The 7922-nt window shown below is 48.1% G+C and overlaps 1 long non-coding RNA gene across 1 annotated transcript; it reads left to right on the top strand.

The window, feature by feature from the left end:
- The first annotated feature begins 3081 nt into the window (after nucleotides 1-3081).
- LOC111723520 lies at nucleotides 3082-4684 on the top strand. The gene is made up of 2 exons (XR_002772046.1): nucleotides 3082-3335; nucleotides 4155-4684. It is a non-coding gene; the product is annotated as an uncharacterized LOC111723520 (long non-coding RNA).
- Nucleotides 4685-7922: the final 3238 nt, after the last annotated feature.

The raw sequence follows: 7922 nt of genomic DNA, 5'->3' as shown, positions 1-7922 counted from the left end.
AGGCATTAACATTGTAACTCTAGAAAACAATAATGATATCCATACATTATGGATAATAATGATTATCCACTACAGTAATTGGTTTTGTTGAACTTTTGACAAACTTGCAACAAAAGCATTTTCAGCCAACGAAGAGCTACGTGTTTCTCTTAGAGCCATATATGTCTCTTCCTATACTTGGGGGAGAGCTAGGAAACTAGTTGATAGTTTTACAAAATTCCTTTAAAATACAAAAAAAGAAGTACTCAAATATAAACAAATAAAATTTTGAATTAAAAAATTAGAACAAAAGATTTTTTCCTGATATTTTGGGCCAAAAACACAGGTGCACATTACACATGGCAAAATATAGGGTAGCTTTTAATTTGTTCATAAAATAAAAACACCTTCTCAATTTAATGAAGACATTTTTGCCTAGGTTTATTGGTCAAACATGCTTATAATGTCTCTATCAAATGTTTTAAAATCATTTATTAGCTCTATAATGTTTTTTCATGCCTAATTTGTCTGTGAGCTTACCAAATATGCACTCTGAGGAAGGCATTCTCTAGCCAACAGCCGTGAGAGGAGTTGGCACTCTGACAGGACAGAGTCACGTGAACATGGGACATGAGGACGGGAACCAGGGGACAGAATGGAGGGCACACTCAGGGCTGCCACAGCCTTGGCCTTACGGTGGAGGCTCATTAGTAACCTCAGTGAGACCAGGGCATCTACTAGGAGCCAAGAGCTTAAAGTGGTACCACCAGATAGTTGCCTCCATTTCTCTCCTATCCAACTTTACCACAAAAGGGACCCAGACCCTTCATTACCCAAAGCACAAGGCAGCCCAAGGCTGTTGTGCATAATGGACTTCATTGAAGGCCTGAGGGTAACATAGCCTTGGCTGAAAGATAAAGCTTAAACCTAGCACCCAGGGCTCTAAAGAGCAGTGACCGGACCCCCTCCTGTTACCTCTCTCCAGAGCGTCCTATGACAACCCAAAATAAGTGACTAAGGCAAAGATCTCAATCAATGGAGGTTTATTCAGCCAAAGTTTGAGGAAGCACTTGAGAAAAACACAAGCCACAGATGCATCTGGGACTGGTGTTTCCTGAAAAGGAATTTGGGAACTCAGTATTTAAGGTGAGTGGCCACACAGAAAGAAAAAGGAGGAGGGGTGGGCAGTGCGGCAAAGGGTTGCATTCTTGTGAGACAGGAGAGCTACATTTTGTCTAAGATAACACAGACATTTAAAAAGATAAAGGGAATGAAGGAAGCATCAATAACGCAGCTGTCCCTGGGTAGGGGGACAAATGTTTGATCTCATCTCATCTCTGTTCTTCCCCTGGGAAGATAAACTTACTAATATTATTAGTGCAGACCCCAAGAGGCTTGAGTTTTAGGAGCTAGACTTACCCTACAGAGCTGAAGTTACATTTTACTTGTCCTTCTTTATGGGAGATCAGCTAAAAATTGCCTTTTGAATGATCGTGTGGGCAGTCATGGTAGGTGCTTGAGACCTTTTATATTTCCACAGATATCTGGCTGATACATAATGTTGTGACAGCTATTTAGCTGGAAGGGGGTGTTGCTTGACTCAGCCACCAGGCTTGCATAAGGCTTTCACTTTTGCATAAGGAGGATGGGCAGGGGTCCTGAGATTTTCTTTATATGTGTATCTCTAGGGTCCCTTATATCACATCCAATTTTCCATTCCCAATGTAGGACTCCCACCCATCCCCTCTCTCCAACCCAGGTTGGGAAGGCTGCCTTTGATAAGAGTACATGAACCTTTTAAAAACTTCACTCTAACACCAAGGGCCACATATTCCATGATCTCATTCATAGGAAATCTCTAGGATAGGCCAATCTATGGAGACAGAGAGTGAACTGGTGGTTGCCTAGGTCAGCAAAGGAGAGGAGGGGAAGGATGGCAATGGGGGGGCTTTCTTAGGGGTGAAGAAACAGTTCTACTGTTAGATAGAGGTGATGGTTGCAGAATTCCATGAATATACTAAGAACTACTGACCTATACACATTAGGTGAATCTTAGGGCATGTGCATTACATCTCCACGAAGCTGTTATTTTTATTTATTTATTTGTTTTTGAAACAGAGTCTCACTATGTCAACCTTGGTAGAGTGCCGTGGAATAATAGCTCACAGCAACCTCAAACTCTTGGGTTTAAGTGATTCTCTTGCCTCAGCTTCCTAAGTAGCTGGGACTGTAGGCGCCTGCCACAACGCCCAGCTATTTTTGTTGTTGTTTTTGTAGTTGTCATTGTTGGTTTGGCAGGCCTGGGCCAGGTTCAAACCCACCAGTCCAGGTGTATGTGGCCAGCACCCTAGCTGCTGAGCTACAGGTACCGAGCCAGATGAAGCTGTTCTTTTTTAAAAATCTCAATCCGTGTGACTAAGAAAACACAGGGCCTTCCTGAAAACAGGGACCTTGTATTTGCTTTAGGTCTAGAATGCCTAGAAGGTCATGGGAGTTGTTCCTGCCATAACAGGGGAGATTCTGCCTGGAGGACGCTCAGTGCTGAACCTCCCGGCAGCCTCACCTTATTTGGAGCACGAGATCTCCTCTCAGCAACCTGAGCAGCCGGCTCCTTCAGGATGGCAGGTTAGTCCTGCCAGAGAAAACGGAGACATCTGTAACAAAGACTGGCATCCAGGGGGCATTGGGCTGAATGTGATGAAGGGAGAAACAGGAAATAAATGAAGGACCGATTGAAACCACTTGGCAGAGCAGTGACAGCGTGTGGGATGGAGCCCTTTTCACTAAACAACCCCACTTACCTTCCATCCGTCATGCAAATCAACTGGCCTGGGCGAGGGGTGCAGGGTTCACTCTCTGAATTTCCAAGGGTTTCCACTGCTCCCCCCCCCACCCCACCCCCTCCAGCTTGCTCAGAGACCCATGAGCACAAGGCCTTGCCTTTGTCAGTCCTGTGGGCTTTTCACACACAGCAGGAAATAAATGACTCAAATGTTCCTTTTGGCTCAGTCAATTGTTTAAATGAGATTTCTCCCTTGGCTGCCAGGGAAGTGGGGTGGGAGACTGTTCCTTCAGACCCCTCCCCAGTTGGCCCTGGGTGGAACTAGACCAGGTTTCTGTGCCATTGTTTGTTTTACCAAAGGTGAACCCGGGCTGGTTAGGCCACTGAAAATCAGCTCACAGCAGGAGCAAAGAACCCTTCAGCTCACCGGGAAGCACAGAATGTCTGCGTCTCTGAAATGCTTCCAGAACAGAGGGAGCCTTGTGCAAGCCCCAGAACAGCTGGCCTTCCCAGCGGTTTGCCGCCCAGTCCAGAGCCCCTGGAGCTGCCCCGCAGGCGAGATGCCCAGAGGGAGGTAAGCAGCAGCGTCCCCACACCAGCCATCCATGGGGGACTTGTTTTCCCTGGTTTGCTCAGAGCTCAGGGACCAGGGGGGTGGGGGAGGTAGAAGGAGAAGGTCCAAAAACCACCTGGCACTGGGTTTTGGAAAATGACTTTGGAATCTTGCCTTGGTAGTGGGTCACCTTGGGGAGGTTTCCTGTCCTGTCAGGGGCTCTTGAGACAGCCAGCCCAGCCAGGGTGATAAGGAGGTGACATAACATGTAGGAGACACCTGTACTGTATCTGGCACTTCCAAATGTTATTCCCCAGCCCTACACCGGATCACACTCAGGCCAGCACCATCTACCTTCCACCCCATTCCCAGAAACATGACCGAACTTGTCCACCTCCGACCTGGGTCCTCTGTCTACTGGCCTTTCCAAACCCTAGCACCCCACGGGGTTAGGGGCAGGACATTGAGGTTAAGAGGTGAGGCCGTAGGGCTGGCCCCTCCAACTACCCAGGGGCCTTCGGGAGGGTGCTTACTGAAAGGTTCCAGACCCAAGGATAAAATCATTGCGAGACTCGAGATGAAAGGAAGACAGAGATCCAGTTTGTGCAATTCAAGTGGCTTTTATTCCACCGAAAGTGCAGGTGGAGTGAGATTCCTGACTAGGGAGCAATCCACAGGTGGGCTATGGTGGACGGGGATTTACAGGGCGAGGGCAGCCAGGATTGGTGGCATTCCTATTTCCTGGGAGGGGCATGAGTCTGACCCTTCCCGGGCAGGGCAAGTTTATTTGGACAGGTATACCTGATTCTATCACTTACCTCCTGCCTTTCTTCTCTGCAGAGTGAGGCCACCACAACCCCTCCATCAGAGGCTTTTTGCGAGGACAGATGTGCTGCACAAGAGAAGCACTGGGGAGCCCACAGCAAGCCCAGTGACGGCCACACAGCCAGAGGGTGCGGCCTTCCTGCCTGGCATCTCAGCACCAGCCACACGTCACAGCATGCTCATCTGCCCTGTGCATGCCTGAGAGCACACCGACAGCCCCTGGCCTTCCACGGCCAATCACTAGCCTGCACAGGGCCCAACCTCCTCCTGGAACCAGGGTGTTCTATCTGGGGATGGGGGACTGGGGCTTGGGGGGCTCATTGACATCACCTTCGTGTGCCCTAAAGTGGCTCTTGGTCATCCTCAACCAGGAATCCACAGCCCCTAGAGTCCTCAGCCCTTAGACAGACTTCAGGGGGAATAAAAGCCCTCAAACTCTATGCTACATGGAGTTGTGGAGGTGTGACAGTGAACATTTTGGAAGAGTCCATCTTTGTTACCCTTCTCTGCTTTATTTTCTTAAAAGCATTTAATTCACTCTGTAATTCTGTCTCCTTGATTGTTGTGTCTCCACCACTAAAAAGTAAGAGGAAACCAAGGAAGTCCTCCCAGCAACACTGATAAGCCAAGCTAGTTGAACCGTGTAGGGGTGAATGACAAAGGACGCTGTCGACTGTGTTTCTTACAAGTGAAATAATGGGCCATGACACAGTCTGTCTCAAAACTTACATAGTGACACGTACATCCCCAGATCCTAAAACAGGGCCTGCCACATGATGGGTTCTCAATAGCTTTCGAATGAACAAATGAATGAATAACCCAAAGGCCAAGGGCTACAGATCCCACCCTGCAATGAGGATCTGGGCAAGGTGCCCCTCCTGGGGCAGGTCTGGGGGTGCAGGTCAGCTGGAGCAGAAATGGTGCTCCTGGGTTCAAGTCTAGTTACGGGAGGGACTCAGGGAGCCCATGTGGATCTGCCTGTAAGGAATAGAATTTGCGGGCCTCAGAGCATAGTCCACTTATCCTAATATTTTCCAGAGGCAGGGCAGTGGGCCTCTGCTCTGTTTTGTATTGCTATGTAAACATGATGTCCTGAAACTTAGTGGCTTAAAACAACTTTAGTGTATCTCATGCTTTTAGGGTCAAGAATTCAGTCAGGGGCTGCTGGAGTGGGTGATTCTTCTGCCCGGGGTGGTACTGATCAAGGTCACCTGGCAGCATCAGTGGGACCTGTCCCCAGGAGTGCCCACACTGAGTCTCTCCAGTGCAGCAGCTCAGAGCTCCCCTAGGCTGTCAGAAGACCAGTGCTGATGCTGCCAGGCTGCTTTTGACCTGGCCTTGGAAGCCATGTAGCCTTGTTTCCATCACAGCTCACTGGCCAGGCCAGACTCAAGGGAAAGGAACAGAACTCCAGAACAGCATGAAAACCACTGGCATGGGAGACCAGGCACCACTGCCTCCCCCTGGGCTGGACTCAGGGATGGAGCCTGAAGCCAGGGACCCTGGGTAAGGCTGGGAGAAGCCCAAGTGCCTCCCCACTTTGGCTCTCCCCAGAACAAGAATCCAAGGACCACTAAGTGACCCTCAAAGAGTCACTTGACTTCCACTTGAACTTCCAGCTGATTCTATATTCTACTTCAATACCTCATCCAAGGCGAATTCTCAACAGAGAAGACATGTTCCAAGCATTACTCATCACCTGCGATGTCACTTACCTGGAATAGAGGGAAAGGTGCCCTGACCTGACACTGTCTCCTCTCCCAGGCTGCGGGGGCTGCTGCTCTACCTTCAACCTCCAACCCCCTCAGCCACATGAACATGCCAATCCCTGAGAAACCAAGCTTGAAAATCAACAGTGGCTGGTTGTCCTGGCAACACTGAGAGTGACAGTTCAGGTGAGGGTGCCATCCCTGAAGTGCTTCTGGTTGCTCCAACTTCATTCATTGCAGATCGCAGACAGAATCCCAGGAAGGAGGCAGGTGGGAGGAACTGGAACACTCTGGAAGGGCAGCTGGGAACCAGGCCACAGACCCTGCCCTTTGTCAAAGGGAGGGAACGTGGCCTTCAGGAAGAAAGTTAGTAATGAGCTCAGGGAGATGAGGACCCCACATCTCAGCATTTCTTGGAAAACTGACAACCTCCTGGTAAAAAGTGAGGCCCTCACTTCTTCTCAACAGACCTCTTTAAAGTGAAGATGGAAAGAATGAGCTTTGAAAGACCTGGATTCCTTCAAAGTCCCCACTGGGAGGCCCGGGAAAAGATACTGAATCTCTCTGATCTCCTTGGTAAGATGGGGAAAATGTCCTCAGTACTACTGCTGGGAGGAATCCGTGACACACAGCACAGAGAGTCCCTTGCACAGTGCTCAGCATACAGAAAGCATCGGTACCTAACAGTCGGGAATATTGCTATCAGGTTGCTAATCCTGAGGCTGCTGCCAACGCCTATCTCCTTTGCTTCTCCCCCAGGCCCAGTGTAGGTGCACTGTTCCAGATCAGTACACATGTAAATTCAAATTTTCAAGTGGTCACATTAAAAAATGGTAAAAGAAACAGGAGAAATTCATTTTGATATATATTTTATTTAACCCAATATACAAAACATATTATTTCAACATGTAATGAATAGAAAAATATTATGAGATATTTCACATTTTTAAAAATATTAAGCCTTAATAACTGGTATGTACTTTACATTGATAACACATCTGATCTAGGGGCCAATCACATTTTAGTACTCAATAGGCACCGGTGACCAGTAGGACGTGCACGGGACAGCCCAGGTTGAAAAGGCACCGGGTGGGCCCTTCCTTGTGGCCTGGACATGGGTAGGAGTCTGGGTGGGGTTAAGGATATAAGAACCCCCTCTGCAGAGATAATGCCACCCTTTTCTGCAATTCTCCCCTGCTGAGATTGAAGAGAACAGAAAGAAAGACAAATTACCAAGAAAACAAATGGTTTATTTTTCTTTATGTCAATAGCAAATTAATAATCATCATCATACAACACCTTGTCTCTCCTGACAGAAAGCATAGTCTTCATTTGTATAAATAAAACAAGCTTTGGCTCTGACGAGGGGCCAGCATGATCACTAAGGTAACTGGGTACCAAACAGGACATGGGGGTAAAAGGAGTGTGGAGATTACCTGGTAACTCTCTGCCCAGAAAACAAGAGCTGAGGGGACCACAGCGATGGGGGCTGCCCTGTCGTTCAGACCTCTGGGCTCACTTGCATCAGCCCAGCACACAAAGTTGGGCATAAAAGATGGTTAAGGAAAAAAAAGCCTGAGAACAGACAGAAATGGAAGGAAGCAGGATGGCTGAAGAAACACCTTATCCTCTCTGCCGCTTGCTGGTGTCAAAGCAGGAAAAGACTTGAGATTTTAAAAACAACAGGATTTGGAACACGATTTGAAAAACCAACAAAAACATCCTTACTAGAGATCTCTTAAAAAAAAAAAAAAAAAAGATCTAAGACTTTTCAGCAAAAGTTTTTGAGGTCAGTCCTGCGGGAGGCAGGGGGGCCTGATAACCGCTGGTTCCTTCCAGCCTTAGGAACCTCCGCTTGCTTAAATGGCACTTGGGAAGACAGGCATAAGATGACATTTGGACAGATGTCACTTTCTGCAAGTGGAGAAGAACTGGTCTCAGTCGTAGAGAGTTTAGGGGAAGCTAAAGAGTATTCTATTTGGCTCGGTGCCTATAGCTCAACCGGCTAAGGCGCCAGCCACGTACACCTAAGGTGGCGGGTTCGAATCCCCAGCCCGGACCCGCCAAAACAACA

The sequence above is a fragment of the Otolemur garnettii genome, unplaced genomic scaffold, assembly GCF_000181295.1.
Source record: "Otolemur garnettii isolate 467f Iridium unplaced genomic scaffold, OtoGar3 scaffold00012, whole genome shotgun sequence".
NCBI lineage: Eukaryota > Metazoa > Chordata > Mammalia > Primates > Galagidae > Otolemur > Otolemur garnettii.
This window is presented reverse-complemented; position numbering and strand designations above follow the sequence as displayed.